The sequence below is a fragment of the Coenobita brevimanus genome, chromosome 105 (genome assembly GCF_032717465.1).
Source record: "Coenobita brevimanus isolate Jiangsu-jjx chromosome 105, ASM3271746v2, whole genome shotgun sequence".
NCBI lineage: Eukaryota > Metazoa > Arthropoda > Malacostraca > Decapoda > Coenobitidae > Coenobita > Coenobita brevimanus.
Window position 1 is genome coordinate 1,350,111 of NC_137058.1, and position 24,439 is coordinate 1,374,549.

The following is a 24,439-nucleotide window of genomic DNA, read 5'->3' on the forward strand; positions in this document are numbered from 1 at the left end:
AACACCCTAATCTCTTCCCAACTTGTGCTGTTACTCGTAGTCAGAGCCAGAGGTTGTTGGACGCACATACCCCTGCTGTAGAGCCAGAGGAAAACACCCTTGAGGGAGATGTTTCCCTTGCGGAATTGTTTGATGATACACTCAGTAAGTCTAGTTCTGGTCTCCTTGACTTTGGTAGCACCCCTATCACAAGGGAGAGATTAATTCAGGAACAGTCTAGTGACCCCGAATGTAAGTTGTTTCTTGCACAGCTTACTGAAGGTAATGAAATAGATGAGGTTCCACACTGTTTTAACTCAATTTGGGGGTGTTGATGCGTAAATTCAGACCATCTAAGGCTCCTGCCAATCACACGTGGGAGACAGTCCATCAGATCGTCGTCCCAAAATCTCTACGTATAGAGATATTGAAGGTGGCACATGATGGGGTGGGTGGACACCTGGGAGTCCGTAAGACTTACCACAAGATTTTGTCTCATTTTTACTGGCCAAAGTTGATGAAAGATGTTAGTACCTATTGCCGTACCTGTCATGTGTGTCAGATTAGTGGCAAACCAGGCACTGAAGTCAATCCTGCACCCCTTCAGCCCATTCCTGTCATGGAGGAGCCCTTTAGTAAGGTAATTGTTGATTGTGTGGGCCCTCTCCCAAGGAGCAAACGCGGGAATCAGTATTTATTAACCATAATGGATGTTGCCACTCGTTACCCTGAGGCCATACCTCTCCGTAGTATCACTAGTAGGAATGTTGTCAGGGCCCTGATCAAGTTCTTCACACAGGTTGGGTTACCTGCCATCGTGCAGTCCGACCAAGGGTCTAACTTCACCTCCAGGCTGTTTCAGCAAGTGATGAGGGCCCTGGGAGTCCGTCAGTGTAAGTCAACCGCTTACCATCCACAGAGTCAAGGAGCCCTGGAACGTTTCCATTCTACCATTAAGACTATGATACGTACTTATTGTTTGGAAACGGGTCAGGAATGGGATGAGGCTATTGATCTTTTATTGTTTTCAATTAGAGATAGTGTAAATGAGAGTCTAGGTTTCACCCGTTTCAACTCATTTATGGACACCAGGTCCGTGGTCCTCTCAAAGTCTTGAAAGAATGCTGGTTAAATGACGAGAGTACTGTACCGATTGCTGCATATGTAACTCAGTTCCGCTCCAACTTGCAGCGTGCCTTAAAGTTTGCCCATTCTAATCTCAGTCATGCTCAAATACGAATGAAAGACAATTATGACAAAATTCACAAGGCACAATCCCGCATTTTTCATGTTGGTGATCAAGTTTTAGCTCTGCTACCAGTACCAAAGCAGCCTCTTCAGTCTCGGTACTCTGGGCCATATCATGTTTTTGAAGCGGGTTGGAGACCTTAATTATATCATTGCTACGCCAGAGAGGCGGAAGAAAAGGCGAAGTGTCCATGTCAATTTGTTGAAAATGTATCACTCTCGTGACCAATCACAAGGAAGGGAAGTGGAACAGGTCACTTTAACAGGAACTAGAGTAGTGGAAAAGTCAGAGGAAAATGACCCTACACCATTCGTAGGCAGTAAGCTGTCAAATCGTGAAATTCTAACAAATCTTATGAGTAAATTAGAGCATCTGCCCCCACCCAGGCAGGCGATATTGACTGTCTTCTACAGGAGCATCCAGACCTCTTTGGTGACACCCCTCGGCTCTGTACCCTGCTGCCCCATGATGTGGATGTTCAAGGAGCCCCTCCGATCCGACAAGCTCCATACCGTCTCAGTGCCGAGAAGAGGGAATTCCTGCAGTCCGAGGTGCAGAGGCTAAAAGAGCAAGGTTTGATCCGTCCAAGTATGAGTCCCTGGGCCTCACCTGTAGTATTAGTCCCCAAGGCTGGAGGAAGTTACCGCCTTTGTGTAGATTATAGGAAGGTCAATGCTGTTACCCTGCCCGACTCCTTTCCACTACCCAGAATGGATGACATTATTGATGACCTAGGAGCGGCCCGCTACGTCACTAAGCTTGATCTCCTCCAAGGGTATTACCAAGTGCCCTTGACAGAACAAGCCAAGTCAATCTCTGCCTTTGTCACTCCAAGCGGCCTTTGGGAATTTCTAGTTCTTCCCTTTGGCATGCGGAATGCCCCGGCCACATTCCAACGACTAATGAACAATTTGATTGCAGAGTTGCCTGGCGTCCGTGTGTACCTAGATGACTTAGTTGTCTGGAGTGACAATTGGAAGGAACACCTTGAGAGGCTGCGAAAGCTCTTTGATGTCCTGGAGGAGGCCAATCTCATAGTGAACCTCGCCAAGAGTGAGTTTGGGCACGCCCACGTCGTGTTCCTGGGGCATGTGGTTGGGCAGGGCCAGCTAGCCCCTGTTGATGCAAAGGTGGATGCCATTTTACAATACCCACCACCAACTGACCGAAAGTCTACCATGAGGTTTCTTGGGATGGTGGGTTACTATCGTCGTTTCTGCAGGAACTTTGCCCAGGTCGCTGCTCCCCTTACGGATCAACTTAGCTCCAAGAAGACGTTCCATTGGACAAATGAATGTCAGCGGGCATTTGAGGGTTTGAAGGCCCTGCTGGCTTGTGCTCCTGTGCTCCGAACCCCGGACCCACATCGGCCCTTCATCATTAGAGTCGATGCAAGTGATGCAGGGGTGGGGGCAGTGCTCTTGCAAGAATATTGTGAAGTGTTACATCCCGTATGCTACTTTTCCCAAAAGTTTAAGGTTTATCAAAAGGCTTATGCCACCGTTGAAAAGGAGGCTCTTGGAATTGTCATGGCAATAGAAAAATTTGAAGTATATCTGTCCAGTAGCACATTCCCCATCACGGTGTTCACAGACCACAACCCCCTTGTGTTTATTGAAAAGGTCAAGTTTAAGAATGCTCGAGTGCTGAGATGGGCTCTAGCCTTGCAACCGTATAATATAAAACTGCAGCATATTCGTGGCAAGGACAATACCATTGCAGATGCATTGTCAAGAGTGTGAACAGAGTGTAGGTTCCCTATGATTTACTATGTCATTTACCCGTTCTGTTTCTAGGTTTAAGGAATTTTTGTAATATTGAAGTAAACCTACTTTTGTACCTCTAATGTTTGTACATGTTAGAGTAACTTTTTCCGGCTTGGTAAAAAGTTTTTTTTTGTGGGGGAGGTGTCACGTGGACGCATATTTTGTGTAGTTCATTGTTCCCCTTTGCGCCACGTGTATAACTAGCTAGTTAAGGTGTTTCTAAATTAACGAACTGGCGACCCAATGAAGTTGTGGTAGGCCTGCATATAAGCCCAGGCGCAGAGGCTCGGCTCGCTCTCTCACTCTGTTTCCCTGTCAGTGACGCCGGCTAGCTCTGGGTCGTCCAGGTTTAAGGTTTGTGTATGTCCTTGGTTAGGGATGTAGGATGGACTTTAGCAAGTTTATGCTCTTGTCCAGTAGGCAGGGTGATGTTTTGTGTTTTGTTTTCCCACTGTTGGTTGTAAGTTAAGGTAGTTTAATAGATTATGTTAATTTTGTACGTGGTGTTTTGACTCTCCTTAAATGTTCATATGCTAAAGTAACTCCAGATCTAAGTAATACAATATGGTCTTGTCGTACACTCAATTATCATTCTATCGTGGTTTTACTCAGGCCGTGCACCTTGTCCACTTGGTGATTGGGTAGTTTGCGACAGCAGTCAATCAGGCCCTAGCTCCGTTTGCTCCACTGAGGCAAGGAACTCTCCCATGTGGGACAAGTACACAAGTTTCATCCTGAAGCAGTGACCCCTGGTACATTAAAAAAATCCCGATGGTGGTCACTTGACTAACAGGGACCCTCAGTGATCCACAGCCCATCACAGGTCGAAAGTAAGAGTAGTGACCGTTAACTCAGGGTTATCTGTGCAGCTCCTAATCTGTGCTTATATTGCTTTCTTTGCGCTGGGGAGACTGAAAAGTATATAGGACGGGTGTCTTAGATAAAAGGGGACTGCACAGTGCACAGTGTGGATGTGCAATGCACAGAGTGGATGTTTAGGGGTGGTGCGGCAACCTTCCCTGGCGCTTTTTAGGTAGGCAGCAGTCAATCAGGCAATAGCTCCGTTCACTCCACTGAGACAAGGAACTCTCCCATGTGGGACAGTACACAAGTTTCATCCTGAAGCAGTGACCCCTGGTACATTAAAAAATCCCGATGGTGGTCACTTGACTAACAGGGACCCTCAGTGATCCACAGCCCATCACAGGTCGAAAGTAAGAGTAGTGACCGTTAACTCAGGGTTATCTGTGCAGATCCTAATCTGTGCTTATATTGCTTTGTTTGCACCGAATAAATTGAAAATGTATAATATCGTGACGCAACACTATGTACGGGTACATTGTTTACGGGGTGTCTTGTAGACTAAGGGGGCATGAACTTACATGTACCGTAGCTATAAAAGCAAGTTATTCGGACAGAAAAAGAGTCAGCTGAGGATTTTCGTGCAAATACTTGTCTAATTTGTTTTTGAATGTCTCAATTGAGATACTGTTCACGGTATCTGAGGGTAATCTGTTCCAGATATTTACAACTCTGTTAAAGAAGAAGTATTTTGCTTCGTGGGATTGGAATCGTTTTCCCATGATTTTGCAGCCATTACTTCTGGTTTGACTCGACCGGTCTATATCAAAATATTTATCCATGTCTAAGTTGTCATATCCCTTCATGATTTTGAAAACTTCAATAAGGTCCCCTCTTAACCTGCGCTTCGTTAGGCTAAATAATTTAAGTTCTTCAAGGCGTTCCTCATATGGTTTGTTTCTAAGTCGTGGTACCATTTTTGTGATTCTTCGCTGAATTTTCTCTAATTTTTCAATGTCCTTTCTGTAGTACGGAGACCAGAATTGCACACAATACTCAAGATGGGGGCGCACTAGCGAGTTGTACAAGGCAAGTATGACTTTTTCCGATTTAAACTCGAAAGTTCTTCCAATAAAACCCACTAGCTTGTTTGCAATTTTTACCGCATCGGTACACTGCTTGCTTGGTTTTAGGTCATTTGATATTATCACACCAAGATCCTTTTCACTGCCTGTACTTGATAACTGAATATTGTTCATTTTGTAATTTGCATGGACATTGTTACTTCCAATATGAAGTACTTTACATTTTTCTGTGTTGAATTTCATTTGCCATTTTTCTGCCCAGCTTGCTAAAGTATTAAGGTCATTTTGTAACTGCTGCCACTGTAATTTTGAAGTGACTTTACTGGTTATTTTAGTATCATCTGCAAATTTGGATACTTTACAATTTAGACCCTCATCAATGTCATTTATATAGATAATAAAAAGTATCGGTCCAAGTACTGAGCCTTGGGGAACGCCGCTGATCACATTACGCCATTTGGATTCCTTTCCGTTTATCACAACTCGCTGTTTTCGGTCTGACAGCCAGTCTTGTAACCATTTTAGCGTCTTTCCTTTTATTCCATGTGCTTCTATTTTTCTCATGAGACGCTTGTGAGGGACAGTGTCAAATGCTTTCTGAAAGTCGAGGTAAATTATATCTACTGCTCTTGAGTCATCGTATGATTTGTAAACATCATGGAAGAAGTCCAGTAGGTTAGTTAAGCATGAACGACGATGTCTGAATCCATGTTGCGAGTCTTTAATTATATTATTTTCTTCTAGATAATTAACTATTTTATCTCTTATGATTTTTTCCATTAACTTGCACACTACTGATGTTAAGCTGATTGGTCTGTAATTTCCTGGGTCCGACTCATTTCCTTTTTTGAAAATTGGTGTTTCATTTGCTAGTTTCCATTCGCATGGAGCTTTCCCAGTACTTAATGATTTATTGAATAAGACAGAGAGTGGCAGCAGTAACTCATGTTTTGCTTCTTTGAGAATTCTCGGTGATATTTTATCGGGGCCAGGGGTTTTGTTTATGTCCGTACTATTTATGGCTGAAAGGATATCATTATTATGGATAGCATAGTTACTAAGGACTGTGCTATTTGCTTGGTTTGTGGGTAACAGTAGGTTTCTGGTGGTGTTTTCTACTGTAAAAACAGACGCAAAGTAATCGTTAAGAATGTTTGCCATTTCGACCTCATTTTCAGTGTGTCTGCCATTGTTTGTTTCTAGAGGACCTATTGATGTAGTCATAACCTTTTTCTTTCTAATGTAACTGTAAAATTCTTTAGGATTTGATTTGCACGTATTAGCAATGTGGATCTCCAGTGCTCTTTTGCTTTGTTTAATAAGTCTTTTCGATGTGCGGCGTAGATTATCGTATTGTAATTTATCATCATTATTTTGTGTAGCTTTATATTTATGGTATGCCTGTTTTTTGGCTATTAAGTTACTTTTTATTTCACTGGACCACCACTTTGGTTTACTATTTCCAGCTGGACGTCTGTTACGTAGTGGCACACATGACTTTACCACTTCATTAAATTTTTCGGTGAATATTTCCCATGCTTGGTTTATGTCATCGGTTTCAGACATTTGATTCCAATCTGCAGTTGCAAGTAGCGCTCTGAGCCTGTTGAAATTAGCTCTACGATAATCTGGGACCTTTTCTTTGCTCTCCGTTTCTTTTACTTTTTCAGTAGTAATATTAAACTGTATAGTTCGATGATCACTGGAACTAAACTCAGGTCCTATTTCAACGTTGTTGACTAGGTTATCATTTGTAGTCAAGATGATGTCTAGGATATTGTTTCCTCTCGTTGGGTATTCTACGTGTTGGGAAAGGGCGCTTTCCTGAAGATTCGTATAAAGCTCTTGTCCTGAGTGTGCCGTCAGTGGTTCACCCCACTTTGTTACCGGTAGATTAAAGTCTCCAAAAATTACGCTATCCTCTTGACAACAAATTTCCGCAATTTGATCATAAAGTTTTTCATCTGTCTCAGTTGACTGTGCTGGCGGACGATAGATGAGACATATATTTATTTTGTGTGAATTAATACTTAGCTGAACATAACTGGCATCTATGTTGGTAATACTGGGTTTGGATAGCACAAGGGGATGGAGACTAGTTTTCACATATAGTAAAACACCGCCACCAGCTCGATGTGGTCGCTCACAGCTGAAAATATTGTACCCTGTTAGTGAGTATTCCGCTAGAAAGTCACGGTCAGATGTGTAAATCCAGGACTCTGTGATGCCAATGATGTCATAATTTTCTAGGTAAATTAGAGATTTTAAATCCTCAAACTTGTTACGTAGACTACGTGCGTTAGCATAGCAGACTCTAATTCCGTTCCGAACAGTTGGTGATCTGACTTTGTGGGTATTTACGTTAAGGTTACTGTTCCTGGACGTGCCGCGTTTTTTGATCTGAAGAGGGCAACTTTATCGTGTAGAAGTCTACCTAGCCGTGCCGCTCCTACTGAGTTCAAATGGAGACCATCTTTCTGGAATAGAGTATGTTGCTCATAAAACTGGTCCCACAGATTGACAAAGTCGACTCCCTCTTGTGTGCAGAGAGATTTGAGCCGGTTATTTGTGCTGAAGGCCTTATCATAGAAACTATTTTCTGCCTTGATCCTTGGGAGTATACCAGATATTATCACATTAGTGGACTTAGTTTTGAATCGTTAAAGATATTGAAGGACTTGGTTATACTAGTGTGAATATCGAGGTAAAATTGGTAGGGAAAGTGGCAGAGTTAGTAGACGGGAGGGGGGGGGGTGTTGTGGATGGAGAGAAGAGAGTGATATGGGTGATATAGTATGGTGTATAAAGATAAGAGGATATAGGATGAGGGCAGAGGGCACGGTTACATGTTGTTAAAGTAGGTAGAGGTGTAATATTACAGTGAGACATGTGCTGATTAACAGTCTTCCTTGTAGGAAGGAGCAGTATAAATAGTGTTGTTTTGTAGAAGCAAACCATCGTTTAGTCAGGATAATTTGTGTAGGTCATAATATCATTTGGATTAATCATTGTTCTGTCTTCTCACGTCTTATTTACACTCACCAGCCTCAACCTAGTGCGTTGAGGTGATGTCGACTCACTACTCCCTCATGACACTATTATTAAGTCGTCTTTCCAAATACTCACAATTCTGGAACACCTACTTAGTAGTTGTCTCCAATTATTTCTATGTCCAACGAGTGCCAATTGTTAATCATTGTCTGTCGGTTGCGTATTGTATTTGAATAAAGTGTAGATGGAAGTAATGTTTGATTATGCGTTAGTTTTGTAGCAGGTTTACTTTTACCTATTCTTTTACGATTGTTTTTGCACTTTAATGAATGAAATGAGGCCCACTGTACTGGTCTGTTAACAGCGACAACAGGAGCGGGTCAGAGAACAAACGCGGAACTGGATGGCATGATTGTAGTAGCAGCTGAAGCAGACCCTCACACTAAAGCCGCGGCTATTGCACAGAACCTGCAGTTGCATGTCAGCGCAATGACTGTAAGACGCAGGCTGCACGAGAGGGGTATATATCACAGAATTCCTGCACAGAAGGAGAAACTGACTGACGCTCACAGAGCCGGGAGGCTGGAATTTGCACAACTCCTTGTTGAGAGAGACCTTGAGTTCCGGGGACGTGCAGTATTCACAAATGAGAAAGTATTCTCCTCTACTTCTCATGGCCAAGGCCATTGCTGGAGAGTAAATAATACCAGGTATGTTTATTAAATGTTAGTTGATAAGCTGCAACTTAATTGTTTGTGGAGGGCTTTGGTGGAGGACCATAAATGTGGCTATCCGATAGAGGGACAGAGATGTCGTGCAGTCGCAAAACTAAGTGTGAATGGGTCTGGAGACTTTTTATAATGCACCAGGACCTGCAGACAGGTAATTATGTTGCAGTAAATAATGGAGATGTAAACAGCAGGTTTTTCACAATTATGCATCAACTGTAACTGCGTAAGTTATGTAACTTGCAATACTTTGGTGATAGAAACTCCGTGTACAAACAGCTAGATAAGGAGTTTATTACAAGCTCACAGTAAAACAGTCTGCCCGAGTCGGCTGTCTGCTAAGAACTGATGCAATAACGCCGTCTTCAGGCGTGGGAGAGCATGCTGACCTAGCAAATTTAGTGGGGGCATGTATGCACTGGGGGGGAACATATATACATCGGGGGTAGACATATTGTGGAGGGGGTACACTACTCCCCCGGGTAGCTGAGATGGTGTCTCCTGGCACCAGGAGGTAAATGGTGGGTGATTATAGTAGTAAGGCAGGACCGGGGAGGTTTGTACAAGGGATAAGTATGATACAGGGGCAGTAGGGGAGACATGGCCATGTTGAGCGGAGGGAAGTAGAAGGATATATACATAGAAGATATACAAGGAATCCAGTAAGGGTCGAAGGTATATATAAACATAATGGGAATTACACAATAATAGTTTGATACATGATAAACAAGGAGTAGATATGAGAGTTCTAGTATTGTTCTTCCTTCATTTTTTTTTTGTGGATTTTCTGTAGGATACACTGTCACTGAGTAATGCATGAAAGAAATACCATCATTTTCTAGTAGGCAGAGTGCTGTTCACAGTGTGGTTAAATGTTAGATGGCAATGGTAGTCACGGAATGCGAGGGCACTAAGTTCTACGTCGTGGGTAGGGCGTACTATGCCTGTAGCGACTCTGATTTCCTGGAGTCGACGTTCCATTGTTCTGACACAACAATGCACTGCACAGATGATGAGCAGAAAACCTATGAAAGCGATAACCACAGGGGGAAACACAACTGTCGGACGAACCCATGAACGGCTGAAGGCCAGAAAAAATTGATCCATAATGAAATCACTGTCATTGAGGAAGGTGAGCATGCGCAAGTGAGGGGAGGTGATGGTAATGTTGGCAGAAGGTAGGGTTGAAGGCATGTCGATTGGTTGAAAGATGTCATAGGAGTGTTTACGAACAGCTTGGTGATAGCGAGTGGCGTAAGTGATGACAGACTCTGATTTGACGGTACAATAGTCAGGTGCTTTGTAGAGACCACTAGCGGGGACGGAGCGAACGGAAGAACCAGGACACATGATTGTAACAGAGATGGGAACAGCAAAGAAGAAGTACTGGACATGGTTGAGGTGAGCATGGTGGACCGGGAGGTCAGGAGCTGGGACAAAAGAACAGGCCGAGTAGATGGAATGGTTGCGAACTAAAGCAGACTCACAGGGTGTAGCACTGCTAGGGAAGATAGCAAAAAGGTGGGCAGCACAGAGACGAGAGGTCGGAGTAAGGGAGGAACATTGCTGGAGGTCTGTGGAAGAAAGTGGCTTCGAGAACAGGATAATAATATTCAAGGGAGGAGTAAGGGAGGACTGGGGAGAGACCGAAGGTGGAGTGAGCCCATTCCAGGACAGAACGGAGAGCTGAGACAGGTACTAAGTCGGCAGTGACACGTCCATTGATAGCATCGACCAGGATACGAACCAAGGTAGAGACTTGAGACAGGAGAGAGTCAACGGCCAGTTGGAGATTATCCATGTTGAGTTTGAGGTAGAAGAACTGGGAGATAACGTTAAGATCTGAAAGGTGGCGTTGTAAGATATCGGTGAAATTGTTTAGAGTGGACGTGACTTCATTGAGTTGGGTTGTGAGCTTCTGTAACATAGTGTTTTGGATTTTAATGACTCGGCGTTGTGATTCTAGGGCTGAAGCTAAATGAGTGAGATCAGATTTGAAGCCAGAAATGTCACGGGCTGTAGCAACGCCAAACAAGCCACTCAGAATCTCACCGCCGAAGTCGAAGAGACCTCGTTTCACACGAGAACGACCCACGGGTGTCTGAATGGAAAATGTGTCATTGAGCTCAGTGAATCTGTTACTTATGCATTGCAATTGCCAGGAGAGTGGGAGGAAAAGGTTATAGAGATACTCATTCGGGTTGTGTGTCCCCATGAGGGCCGTGAGATGGTTCCTGATTCCGTGGAGCTGGTGCGCGTAGGCAGGTAGGGCAATGGCTACGTCGGCCAGGGGCGCAAGATCGTAGCGCAAAGAGGCGATGTCGTCGATAAGCATTACCTCGCCTCCCGAGCCGACCAAGGCCCCGGGACGTACTCCACCATCGTCCTGACCTGACCCAGACCCCAGGAGGGTCAGCACTGCCAGCAGGGAGATCGCTAACATCGTACCTAGAAAATCAGGGTAGAGTTAATGGGGAAGGTCGTGAAGAGGTTGATGGGCAGAGCGCAGTTTGGACCGATATTGATTGGTTGATGAATGAGCAGGTGGAGATGGAGAGGAAGGAGACTGAGGGATAGGTGGAGACAAGGTAGACTGAGGGATGGGAGGAGGGGAAGAGGGGGCAGGAGGTTGTATAAGTGACTCTTCCAACACGAGGCCACGGGGTGCTCGCTTTAAGTCATCGACATGGACCCATCTGGTGTCCCTAGTGGACAGGTCCTGGAGGTGAAATTTGTTGCCTTGTTGAGTGAGGACGCGGTGGGGCCCTGTAAATTTGTCATCCAACTTAGAGGAACGCGTATGGGAATGGGCAAAGACAAGATCGCCTACATTGATAGTGATAGGAGAGGCGGACTTATGTTGGGGCTGCAGCATGTCCTCCTGAGAGGAAGCCAAAGTGGATTGGACATACTGGTGGATTGTCTGGAAGCATGCCAATTTTAGTTTAACATAATCATCCATGTTGTAGATGGGTTCTGGCTTTGAGGATAAGAGAGAGTATGGGAGGTCCTTGTCAAAACCAAAGAGGACGAAGAAGGGAGATTCAGCAATGGATGCATTGATGGAACTATTGATGGAGGATGCCACTTGGGGAATCCAGTCATCCCAGGACGAACTATGGGAGCCGAGATGTCTGAGGCACTCTAAGATTTTACGGTTGTGGCGTTCTACAAGGCCATTGGAAGCCGGATGGTTAGGCACGACATTGCACTTACTGATATGAAAGTGGCGACAGATCTCATCGAGAAGGCTATTGTTGAATTCTGTACCGTTGTCAGTAAGAATGGTATGAGGGGTACTGAATGGGCAAATTACGTGATCTACAAAGGCATGGGCAACGCTCTTCGCGGTCTTGTCGGAGAGGGGGATGAGGACACAGTAGCGGGAGAAGTGGTCGACCGCTACGAACAAGTACTCAGCGCCAGATTCTGTGAGAGGTAGTTTTAAGAGATCGATTGAGACAGTTTCCCATGGTCGTGACGGGATTGGGTATTGTAAGAGAGGTGCTGGTAAGCCGGTTGATCCTTTGTGGCGGTGGCAGGAGAGGCAAGAGTCACAGTGGGCATTGATATCGCGGCGCATGGTTGGCCAATAGTATTTGAGACGTGCTTGGCGCAAGCATTGGTCTTTACCTGGATGGGAAGCTTGAGGAGTATTATGAACAATATGAAGAACCTTTGGTATCAGGGCAGTGGGGACAACAAGTTGGCGTACTTCGCGATTGGGCATATCTTTGCCTGTTAGCAGTGTTTTCCTGTACAAGAGATCATCATCTAGCATGAACTCATCTAGTGATACTGGCAGAGTAGGTAAGGTCGAGGCATCGCCAGATTCTAGGAAATAAATGACTTTGGACCACATGGGGTCTTGGCGCTGAAAGTTTCGAACAACTTCTGACGTTAGTGTAGTATTTTCAGTTACTTCAGGCTGCAGTGATGTTATAGCTGCTGCTACGTGACGTGAGAGTGCGTCTGCGACTACATTCAACTTGCCTGGTACATATTGAAAAGTGGGATTAAAGTCCTGGATGATGACAGACCATTTAGCTAACCTACCTGTTAGGTTGCGATTTTTGAACAAATCACATAGTGGAAGGTGGTCTGTTTGGATATGCACTGGATAACCATAGACGATATCTCTGAAATGTTTCAAGGACCAGATTACCGCTAGTGCTTCGAGATCTTTGACACTGTAGTTACGTTCAGCGGTTGTAAGGGTGCGACTAGCATACGCTATTACGCGCTTCCTTGATGCTTCATCGAGTTGCATCAAAACGGCACCAAGTCCAGTGCCTGAGGCGTCTGTGCAGAGAAGGAATGGTGTGGCATAATCAGGGAACGCTAGAATAGGGGCATTTACAAGAGCTGTCTTTAGCATTTGGAAAGCCTGTGACTGGTCGTTAGTCCAAACAAAGGGCACATTCTGCTTGAGTAAGTGGGTCAGAGGAGCGGCGATCTTCGCGTAATCGCGGATAAAGCGACGATAATAGCCACTGAGGCCCAGGAAACTTCGTACAGCGTCGGTAGTGGTAGGTTCTGGGAAGTTAATGATCGCCTTAGTTTTATCCTCATTAGTATGAATGCCTTGTGCATCTACGACATGGCCTAGGAATTTGATTTTCTTTCGCAGGAAGTCACATTTACTGAGATTGATTTTTAGGCCTGCGAGCTGGAGGCGTTCAAAGCCTTGCTGGAGTTTGGTAAAATGATCAGGGATGGATTTACTCACAACAATGATATCATCTAGGTAAGCAAAAAGAGAGTGTCCCATCATACCGCTGAAGACTGAATGGATAAGTCGCATGAACACGGAAGGAGCATTTCTCAGACCAAAAGGGAGTCTCTTAAACTGAAAATGTCCGGAAGGGGTGCTAAAGGCTGTAACTGGGCGAGAGGACTCTTCCTTTTTCGACCTGCCAGTACCCGCTGAGGAGGTCTAAAGATGAAAAGACTACGTTATTTTCACCAAGGGATTCTAGCAAATCAGTGAGGACAGGTAGCGGGAAACGGTCTGGAACGGTGACAGAATTGACCTTACGATAGTCGACTACTGGTCTAAGGTTGCCGTCCTTCTTTGGTACTAAGAAAAGTGGGCTATTCCATGGACTGACGGAGGGTTCAATAATGTCCTGGTCTAACATGTTCTGTACCATTTGATCTGTTTGCTTTCTCTGGCTGTGAGGCAATCGATACGCTGGTATGTAAAGTGGCTGAGTTCCTGGGAGTAGTTCAATCGTATGTTTGACAAGGTCTGTTCTACCCATCGGTTCACCGGGTAAGGCAACCACGTTTCTGTACGAGGTCAGAAGGTCGAGGAGTTGAGGCGTATGTTCTGGGAAATCTGTGCAAGTGAGATGTGAGAGCATATCGGGTGAATGCGTCGGCGCAGATCCCGTACACCGATTGGCGTATCATCAGTCTGAATAGTAGGAATTGAGGAATCCTGGCACACCTTTACGGCCGCTGGGTATACTAGGAAGTCTCCAATCTTTACACCACTTTTAAGTTTTAGTGGAGCATTTGTGACATTGAGCAAGTACAGGTAGCATAAACTGTCCTCTAAGACTGTACACCACGCTGACTCATAAGTCAAGCCATTCACACAACACGTCTCAGGTAGGGTTAGTACATCCACTCCTTCTTTCGCATCGGCAACACAAACAGAGACTTTGGTGAACTCATGCGGTAACAAAATTGTGCACGTATTCGTTACTGCACGTTTCGTCTCTGCGTGTTGGAGAAGATCATTCACACTGTGTGAGGTAGGTAACTGAGACATGTCTGAGTCAGCGATAGTGTTGTCGGGAGAGGATGTAAGAGCCATGTTCGAGGGCTGAGATGATGTATCAGGAGACATTGAGGAATTTATGTCCTTGCTCGCAGTCAGTAAAGGAATGATCTCTGAGTTCTCAGATGATGATAGTGGTGGGTTGGACTGGGTTGGACTTTTGCGTAGTGATAGGGACAGAGGTAATTGAAGGACTGATTTGATCGTAGGAACAGGACGGGGACATTCCATAGTGGAAACCGGGAATCCAGAAATGTCTATACTACCACAAGCAGGTAATAATGCAATGGAATGTTGTGCCATGGTGGAGAAACCAATAAGGGCATCTGCGGGATACTGCAAGTCATTAGTGACATGAAATTCAATGAGGATAGGGGTCAAAGCTCTGTGGAGTTTGACTTCAAGGGTGACTCTTCCCTTAACCTTAAACTCTGAGCCGTTGACACCACATAGGCGAATGTCTGGTGGTTCTAGGAAACTGACGTGGTTGTGATGGCGATGAATAATTTGTAAGGAATTTTCGGAGATGAGATTTACTATAGATCCTGTGTCCAAGAAGAATGACGTTGGTATGTCATGACTGCTTCCGAGAATGACTAAACCCGAGGATGTTATGGGACCTACATGGCGGATGGGGAGTTGGGTTTCTGGTTCTACGTGATATTGGTCCGATACGGGCGCGGCGCTTCCCCCGACTGTGGGCGGTTGAGGTAACGACATTCCTCAGTGGTGTGAGTCGTGCTTGATTTGTGGTATTTGCAGTGTGGACGACGTGAGCGGGAAGGCGTACGCTGTCTGGTTTGGGAGTGAGGACGTCTGTATGTACGGTCGCAACTGGATGCTCGATGTCCAGGATGACCACAGTACCAGCAAAGAATCGAAGATTGTCTGTTCCGTCGGGCGCTAGATTGATCACGACCTGCGGTAGGAGAGCGATGTGTGGCAGGTCTGCCGCGTGTGGTGGGACGGGAGCGAGATTGGTCTGGGGTAGTGGAGGTGTGACAGACTGAGGACCTCAGGCCAAGGGTTGGGTGGTGCCCTGACGTGTGTAGTTCGATCCTGTTCTTTCATGAATGGCTTTAGTGACCTGAATAATTTTATCTCCTGGATTGAAACCGATTTCCAAGTGCCAGCAATACAATATACTAACACTATTTCATTTTTCAGAGAGAAGGAACCAAAGGCTGAACACCAACGCAAGATAGTCAAACAAGCAAGCCAACATCAAGATCATGCTGTACCTGGACACACAGCGTTAGAAAAATGGAGGTCGAAGGCAGAGGGAGATGCACACCAAGTAAGAATGCTCAAGAGATAGAATTTTGGCAATGCAGGTGAGTGATTACAAGACACGTAGTATTTTTCCACATCATTTCATCAGCTCCTCCACCTCTCTCTCTCTCTCTCTCTCTCTCTCTCTCTCTCTCTCTCTCTCTCTCTCTTTCTCCCCCCCCCACACACACACATTACATTAACCCTTCCACTACAGTGAGGAGATGGAAGGACCACTTTGAGGATTTGTTGAATGTAGAGAATGAGAGCAATGCGAGTATAAGTGGTTGGGGAATGGGTGGGAGAAGGAGAGATGAGAGGAGGGAGGAAGAGATCAGTAGGGCGGAAGTAGTGGAAGCAATGAAGAAGATCAAGATGGGAAAGGCCCCAGGGATTGATGAAGTGTGTGGTGAAATGCTGAGGTATGGGGGTGAGATTGTTGTGGAATGGATATGGAAGTTGTGTAGATTGGCTTGGGAAGAGGGAAGGGTTCCAGAGGACTGGAAATCAGGTATAATTGTTCCTTTATACAAACGAAAAGGGGAGAGAGAAGTATGTGGTAACCATAGGGGTATTTGCCTTTTTAGTGTGACTGGTAAAATATATGGTAGAATACTCATTGATAGGGTTAGGCATATGACAGAGGAGCTAGTTGGAGAAGAACAAGGGGGATTTAGGAAAGGAAAAGGGTGTGTAGATCAGATATTTGTTCTAAGATGTTTAGTGGAGAAGTATCTAGAGAAGGGAAAGAAAGTGTATGCTGCCTTCATGGACTTGGAGATAGCTTATGACAGAATAGATAGGCAAGGTATGTGGAAGGTATTAAGAATATATGGAGTGGATGGGAAATTGTTGAATGCTGTGAAGAGTATGTACGAAGGAGGTAGGGCTACGGTGCGAGTGGATGGTGAGCTGAGTGAGTTCTTTGATCTCAATATGGGACTGAAACAGGGTTGTGTGATGTCTCCATGGCTGTTTAATATATACATGGATGGGGTTGTAAAGGAGGTGCAGGGTAGGGCAGTGGATGTGAAGGTGGCTCTAATGAATGAGGGTGAGATTTGGAAGATTCCGGTGTTGCTGTTTGCTGATGATACAGTATTGTTGAGTGAAGATGAATGGGAGTTGCAAGGTTTGGTGAATGAATTTGGGACAGTGTGTAGCAGGAGGAAGCTGAAAGTCAATGTAAACAAAAGTAAAGTTATGGTGTTTGAGAGGAATGAAGTCACAGAATGTACAGTGAGGTTGAATGGTGAGGATATGGAGAGTGTGAGTGCATTCAAGTACTTGGGTAGTGTGATGAGTAAGGATGGACCTTTGGGGGATGAAGTGCGTGAAAGGGTACAGCAGGGAAGGAAGGTTATTGGTTCACTGAAAGCAGTGATGAGAAATAGGGAGGTGAGTATGGAAGTTAAGAAGTCCCTGCATGATAGTATTGTGATCCCTACCCTGACGTATGGAAGCGGGGCGTGGACCTTGCAAGAGAGGAACAAGTCAAGAGTGAGAGCAGTGGAAATGAGTTACTTGAGAGGAGCATGTGGAGTGACATGGAGGGACAGGTTGACGAATGAAGAAGTGAAGGAACGTTGTGGGGTGGATGTGGATGTGGTTGAGAAGATTAGGAGAAATACACTGAGGTGGTTTGGACATGTGGAGAGAATGGAGAATGAAAGACTGACTAAGAAGGTGTATGTAGGTAAGGTGGAGGGAGGGAGAGGGAGGGGTAGACCGAGGATGAGGTGGAGGGATGGAGTTGAGAGGTATATGAGGGAGGGGGGGATGAGTTGGGGGGAGGGTAGTCAAATGGTGGGTGACAAAGCGACTTGGAGGCGTTTTGTCTGCGGCCACCCTTTGCGGGATTAGGGCGTTGGGCTATAGATAGATAGATAGAGATAGTTTATAAAAGATCCAACGTGCTTGTATCCGTCAGCCTTGGTCACCTAATGGCGGCTCTCCACGCTGCTCGATCTCTGGCATCCTCCCTGTTCATTCCCTTATCCCTGAAGTCACACTCATTTGATCTCGTCCCAGGTCTTTTTCGGTCTGCCTCAAGCACCCTTACCCCCGACGTTCACATTTTTCATTTCTCACTGCTAATATTAATAAACTTATCTATCGGTGAGAATGAGAGGGCAAGAGAGGGAGTATGTCTGATGATAAGCAAGAAGTGGAAGGAGAATATAAGAGAGTATGGAACGGTGGGTGCAAGGATTGTATGGGTGAGGATGAAAGTAGGTATACAAGCGTGGGCGATTGTATGTGTGTATGCTCCGACAGAGGACCGAGTGGCAAGAGTGAAAGAAGAGTTTTGGGCGAGAGTAGATGCATGTATGGACAAATTTAAGAGGAGCGAGAGAGTGCTTTTGATTGGAGACATGAATGGCAAAGTTGGGAATGTACGAATGGATGGAGTGGTTGGTCAGTGGGGTGTACCAGCTTAAGTAGATGGGAATGGTAGTGCTTTGGTGGACATCTGTGTTGGTAAGGGGTTGACAATAGCCAACACCTACTTTCGGCATAAGATGATCCACCGGTATACATGGAGAGTAATGAGGAGGATGGATGGTGAACTTGTTGAACGAAAGGCAATGATTGACTATGTGTGTGTCGATGAGCGAATGAATAGACAAGTGTTGGATGCAAGAGTGTGGAGAGGGTGGGGGAATGGAGTCTCGGACCATCACTTAGTGATGGTCAAGATAAAGATGCAAAGAAAATGGTTAAGGAGACGAAGGGGAAGACAGGAGGAAACAGCTCCTGTGAGAAGAGTGGAGAATTTGCAAGATAGTGAGAAAATGGCAGAGTATAAGAGTATAGTGGAAGAAAGATTGGGAAGGTATGAGCTAGAGCAGATGGAAGGGGCGGAAGACCTACAGTAAGATATTCACAGCAGAGATAGGCGCAGCGTGTGAGGTGGTTTGTGGAGTGAGGAGGAGATGCAAGGGTGTGCAAGGGACAGCATGGTGGAATGATGAGGTGAAACGAGCTGTGGAACAAAAGAAGAAGGCATATAGTGAATGGTTAGCGAGGGGAGGTAGGGGAGAAGATGAGAGAGAGAAGAGAGAGAGATATATGTGAGCAGGAGAAGGGAGGTTAAGAGACTGGTGAATGGGAGTAAGAAGAAAGTGGATGAAGAGTTTGGGAGGAATCTGAGTGTGAAATGGAGGGAGAGTAAGAAATTGTTTTGGAAGGAGGTAAAGAAAGTAAGGCAGTGTGAAAGGGGAAATAGTAGGGGAGTGAAAGATAGGAATAATAGATTGTTGGTGGAGAAGAGAGAGAAATTGAGGAGATGGAAGGAGCACTTTGAGGATTTGTTGAATGTAGAGAATGAGAGCAATGCGAGTATAAGTGGTTGGGGAATGGCTGGGAGAAGAAGAGATGAGAGGAGGGAAGAAGAGATCAGTAGGGCGGAAGTAGTGGAAGCAATGAAGAAGATCAAGATGGGAAAGGCCCCAGGGATTGATGAAGTGTGTGGTGAAATGCTGAGGTATGGGGGTGAGATTGTTGTGAAATGGATATGGAAGTTGTGTAGATTGGCTTGGGAAGAGGGAAGGGCTCCAGAGGACTGGAAATCAGGTATAATTGTTCCATTATACAAAAGAAAAGAGGAGAGAGAAGTATGTGGTAACCATAGGGGTATTTGCCTTCTTAGTGTGACTGGTAAAATATATGGTAGAATACTCATTGATAGGGTTAGGCATATGACAGAGGAGCTAGTTAGAGAAGAACAAGGGGGATTTAGGAAGGGAAAAGGGTGTGTAGATCAGATATTTGTTCTAAGATGTTTAGTGGAGAAGTATCTAGAGAAGGGAAAGAAAGTGTATGCTGCCTTCATGGACTTGGAGATAGCTTATGACAGAATAGATAGGCAAGGTATGTGGAAGGTATTAAGAATATATGGAGTGGATGGGAAATTGTTGAATGCTGTGAAGAGTATGTACGAAGGAGGTAGGGCTACGGTGCGAGTGGATGGTGAGCTGAGTGAGTTCTTTGATCTCAATGTGGGACTGAAACAGGGTTGTGTGATGTCTCCATGGCTGTTTAATATACACATGGATGGGGTTGTGAAGGAGGTGCAAGGTAGGGCAGCGGATGTGGGGGTGACTCTAATGAATGAGGGTGAGATTTGGAAGATTCCAGTGTTGCTGTTTGCTGATGATACAGTATTGTTGAGTGAAGATGAATGGGAGTTGCAAGGTTTGGTGAATGAATTTGGGACAGTGTGTAGGAGGAGGACGCTGAAAGTTAATGTAAACAAAAGTAAAGTTATGGTGTTTAAGAGGAATGAAGTCACATAGTGTGCAGTGAGGTTGGATGGTGAGGATATGGAGAATGTGAGTGCATTCAAGTACTTGGGTAGTGTGATGAGTAAGGATGGACCTTTGGGGGATGAAGTGCGTGAAAGGGTACAGCAGGGAAGGAAGGTTGTTGGTTCACTGAAAGCAGTGATGAGAAATAGGGAGGTGAGTATGGAAGTTAAGAAGTCCCTGCATGATAGTATTGTGATCCCTACCCTGATGTATGGAAGCGAGGCATGGACCTTGCAAGAGGGGAACAAGTCAAGAGTGAGAGCAGTGGAAATGTGTTTCTTGAGAGGAGCATGTGGAGTGACATAGAGGGACAGGTTGACAAATGAAGAAGTGGAGGAACGTTGTGGGGTGGATGTGGATGTGGTTGAGAAGATTAGGAGAAATACACTGAGGTGGTTTGGACATGTGGAGAGAATGGAGAATGAAAGACTGACTAAGAGGGTGTATTTTTAGAATTTAGACAGTTTATTGAGACAAACAGTTATACATACATATACGTATACAGGTATATCTATATATATTACATTATCACCTCAAAAGGATGAGGACGCTGAGCTACTCTTCACCCTACTCCGAGATATTACATACTAACATAAGAACATAATGTACTTTTCACCCTGCTCTGAGATATTACATAAGAGCATAATGTACTCTTCACCCTACTCAGATATTTTGTTCAGTTACTCTTACATCACAATATAGCAATGTCTACTTAAGTATGTGTTTGATGTTTTTACAATTCAGTATACTTCCTATTTTATCGTTATTAAACATCCAAACGACTTGTTCGGTCACTGAGTCTACAGCAGGATTTCTAAACTGCGCTAATTTTAAGCAGTGAAGTACATAGTGTTGCAGGGTGTGGGCTCTGGGTTCATTACACAGTCTGCAGCACGTTTTATAATCTGGCGTATCCACTCCAAGCTGCCACAGATATTTATAGCCTAACCTCAGTCTAGTGCATACAGAATCTTTCCACTTATTTCTATATTTTCCATATGTGAAGTGGGTTCTCAGAGCAACGTTAGTATAGTGATACATAGTTTCACTACTAGAATGTTGCTGCTCCATTCTCTGATTTTCCTCTTGACCTTGTTTTGTTCTTATTATAGTTTTAATCTGTTTCAAGGTTAGTTGGCATACTACATCTATGTCTTCTTTTTCTGCTGCACTCATAGTTCATCAGCTCTTTCGTTACCTGGTATTCCAACATGGGATGGTATCCATGTGAATGATATGAATCTACCCGATTGAGAACAGCTCTACACTGGAAGACTACGTCTGCCAGTGCAGGTGCTGTGCTCTTAAGGGACTCCAGTGCTCCTCGGCTGTCTACGAAGAAGCACACGTCTCCTTCACCTCCTGTGATCTCCCTGAGGCCGTATAATATTGCATATAGCTCTGCCTGAGTGGAAGACACGTTGTTGCTTATTCTAAAATTTATTTCGCTCTGTACACATGCACTGTCTGCTTTATATAATATTACGATCCCACACCCTGCTCTGCCATCCTCTCTGACCGAACCATCGCAGTAGACGTGAGCAGTGTTTTCATTGTAGAGTTTATTTATTTGGTTTTGTGCATGTGTCCTTAACACACCTACAGCATAACATTCTTTCTTTTTCTGTAGTGGAGATATGCTCACCTTTACCTCTTCCTCTTCCCAGGGTGGAGGCCTAGGTGCCTGCGGTATCTCCTCACAGAAGTTTTGTACTTCGTATTTGAGTACGTTCCTCGCAAGGTCTTTCACATAGCCATTCTTGCCTTGCCTCCAGAAGGTTCTGGTTCCGTTAACAACATCTTTGATGCTGTTACGGAGTCCCAGTCCGCTTTCTGACCGCATGTGTCTTATTGCAGCCGCCACATTGACTTCCTGAACTCTATTTTTTACACTCTGCAAATTTATCTCAAGTCTCATGACATCTATCATGGTGTTCCTTGGGCAGCTAAGTATGATTCTCATTGCGGCATTCTGGATTTTTTCAAGTTTTTCCAGCCGTACCTGGGCGACTGGGACACTGCCAACCGTCCCAGTCGCCTAGAAGAAAAAGTGTTGGCACGGTTACGGCTGAATGCCACCATTGTAACCCACATAAAACCATATATGGAAAGACGCTTCCCACCGCACTGTGACATCTGTGATGCGGTGTTATCTATTAGTCATATCATCCTGCGCTGTCGGCGATTTATTCGTGAACGCGATTGACTTATAAATTACTGCGGCGCAGTAGACGTCCCCTTCACCCTTTCCACCATCCTGGGTGATGGGGACATTGTTATGACTGATAAATTGATGGCTTTCTTGAGAGAGACCGGACTGATCAGAGTGATGTGACTTTTTTACTGCGTGGTTATGGTTTTTATGAACAGTAAATATGTATATATTGTAATATTAATTAGGGTTGACAGTTGACATATTTTAAATAGTTCCTCCTCCCACCGATCTATTTCTAATATAGATGTCCCCTACATTAAGCCAAGTTCCTCGCCTGACAGTCACCAGCTGATAAGTGCAAGTGTGCAATATAGGAAGGTATTGGGCACTTGCAGTCGATGGTGGTCTGCTGGGCGAGGTTCTTCACTTTTTGTACAAATTATGTAAATACATTATATTATCTTGCTTAAGTTATTCTAATTAGGGCCGACAGCTGACGTATATGGAAATGTTCCTGACTCGTCTGGTTCCCTTTCATATATTGATGTCCCCTATATTAGGTTGTGCCTCGACTGACAGTCACCAGGTGATAAGTGCAGGTATGTCATGTAGAAAGGCATTACATATCTGCAGTCGATGGTGTTCTGTTAGTCGAGGTATTTTTACCATTAGTGTAGGTCTAGTTATTTGTCTCTGTAGGATTTAGTATAGGTTAGCGATTTGTCTGTTAGGTGATTAGTTTTAGGGTCTTTAGATTAGTTTTCCTTTATAATATAAGGTATAAAAAATATAAAACCAAGAAAAAATTAAAAAAATAAAAATACAAAAAAATAAAATAAAAATAAATAAGATTAAAATTATTATATATATATGTACGTTTGCATGAAAGTGTGTCTGTATGTATGCATGGAAGTGTGTGTGTGTGTGTGTGTGTGTGTGTGTGTGTGTGTGTGTATGTATGTATATATGTGTATGTTTGTATATATATGTATATATGTTTAAATGTATTTACATATATATATGTATATATATATGTGTATATATATATATATATACACTGCCTTAATAACCAGGGGCTTCGGCCCCAATGGTTGATAGGCCGAAAAAAAAAAAAAAAAAATTATAACTGCGGTCATAATAACTGTGAATGTTATCCCTGGATTGTCTATAGCTATAATAAAGAATGATTGTGAATTTAATGTTGATTTTCACAGTAGTTGTGCGGATGGTTATATATGTGGCAATTATTTTATGTGGATGACTAAACCACATTGTGATGGACAACGGAGAGCATTCGACAATGGTTTACTATAACCAGATGAAATTAGATGCAAACAACACAAAATATTATGAGACAACGAAGACACAGCTGTGGTATCCTGCTCCGCCTTGTTATCAAGGCCTTAACTGTTGCTTCACCTCATACGTGCATTATTTTCCTTCAGTCTCTGCCTCTTTTATTACTCTTACTTCCTGGTATCCTCTTACTGCGAGTCGTCATATTCCTTGGAGGGTTTCTTGTCGTCCAGTCCTATAACCCCTGCTGTATTACATTATTCCTCGCATCATCACTCCCAGACAAACAACGTTAGCCCAAGACCGCTGAATCTGTTAATACCATTATTGCCACTGCCACTACTATTCTCCCTTTCCCCATTGTGTCTACTGCAATTCCCCTCACAGTACTACTACTGCTACTCCTATTACTACTCCACTATAAATCTGTATAATAATACATATGATTGTCCTTATGTCTGTGTATCTGTTAATCATATTGTCCCTGTCCCACCGTCGACAACTCGTCACTTACCCCGCACCGCTACCCCAGTTGCACCCCACCCCTCTCTCTCCCACCCGCCATGAGCTCTATTCCTCCCCCACTCCGAAGCATTTTACCCCTCACCTCCTTCTTGGGCCACCAGCCCTGTTATTCACCTTTTACCGGTGAATATACGTGGCATGCATTAATAAGAATAATCATAAAATTGACAGCAACAACATACATCTGCAGTATTCCGAACATTACATAATTATAAAAGTCGCAGACCCAAACGTGCCTATATTACGGAGCTCTGATATATTAACCACAGAACCGACCACAGACCGTTCCTATCATTGCCACTGGACCTTATCTGTAGCACTTCACCACAGTAATACAACCCCTTGAAGTCCTTTGTGGGATCACTACACATGTTTGGGGAAAATAACAGCGCACAACATGCCTACAACCCATTAAAATACACCTGTGACGTTTCACTGACATCCATTAAATTGCCTAGAAGTTAGCGGACAAACACACGGCTGGACATAGACTG